Source organism: Rhododendron vialii, chromosome 3a (assembly GCF_030253575.1).
Source record: "Rhododendron vialii isolate Sample 1 chromosome 3a, ASM3025357v1".
In the NCBI taxonomy this organism is placed as follows: Eukaryota; Viridiplantae; Streptophyta; class Magnoliopsida; order Ericales; family Ericaceae; genus Rhododendron; species Rhododendron vialii.
Window position 1 is genome coordinate 11,485,127 of NC_080559.1, and position 1,115 is coordinate 11,486,241.

The 1,115-nt window shown below is 35.3% G+C and overlaps 1 non-coding gene across 1 annotated transcript; it reads left to right on the top strand.

The window, feature by feature from the left end:
- The first annotated feature begins 597 nt into the window (after positions 1 to 597).
- LOC131321461 (small nucleolar RNA snoR100) lies at positions 598 to 705 on the top strand. The gene has a single exon (XR_009198506.1). It is a non-coding gene; the product is annotated as a small nucleolar RNA snoR100 (small nucleolar RNA).
- The last annotated feature ends 410 nt before the right edge of the window (positions 706 to 1,115 follow it).

Below are 1,115 nucleotides of genomic sequence, written 5' to 3' on the forward strand. Positions count from 1 at the left end.
TGACTCATGAGGGCCATTGGCAGGGAAAATTGGAAAAAGAAACTATATTAATTTGTTGGTAGATTTGACAATGAAAAATTTTGGGCCAAAATCAGACCAATGAAAACTTGGCCCTAGTCGAGGTGAAAACTTGGCCCAAGTCAAGGTAAATGGGGAGATTCATCCAGCGAAGAGCTGAAATAGAAAAAGGAGAAGAGACCAATGAAAACTTGGTACATATTAGTGTTATATATATATATATATATATATATACCATTGTACTTTGCTCATGAGTTTTCCCTCTTGGACTTTGTATTGGTTTTTCTCAATGTACCATTGTTTGAGTTCTATTAAGAAGTTTTTTTTGCCGATGAAAAAAAAAACCTCACAACACTAATGTTGCTACGCAACTACATATTGGTACGTAGAAACTAACATGCACAAAATCTAAATTCACAAAAGACTCTTAAAATCAAATTTACACAAAAGACTCTTATAATCAAATTCACATGCATCGACATCCATTTGTTGAAAAAATTTCTTGCTCTTCCTTATTCTGTTAATTTTTAAAAATATCCAGATAGGGCCGGTAATGTGCATACCGATGCTCTGGACTATCAATGAAGGAAGCATGATAATGTGCACATAAATTGAATTAGATCTCTAGGCCTGCCCTCTCTGATGCTATTTGGCTTTGATTTGGGGGCATGGTTCGCAGCAAAATAGGTATAGGGGGGCCACTGGTTGAGTGGTATTTTGAGAGCAGCCACTTTGTGCATATTGCAAAAGGTTAGGTCTGTCTCCAATCCTCCTACGCCTATACCCCCAATGATTGGGGACTACATGAGTTCTGTTATTGTTGTTGTTGTTGATCCAGATAGGGCTGGCTCATAGGAGAGGCAAGCGAAGTAACCGCTTCCGGCCCTCGAATTTTGGTCCAAAATTGAGATCCCATTGTAATGTGACTTACATATTAATATTAGAATAGTTCCAAATAAAAACACAATTCTATCTTATTTTCTTCAAAAACTCTTACAATCACATATTTTTTGTATCTTTTTAGTTTGATTTTTTTGTTTTTTGTACTTTTATCATTTTTTTAAGAAATTCATGAATATGTAAGTGACTCAATATAG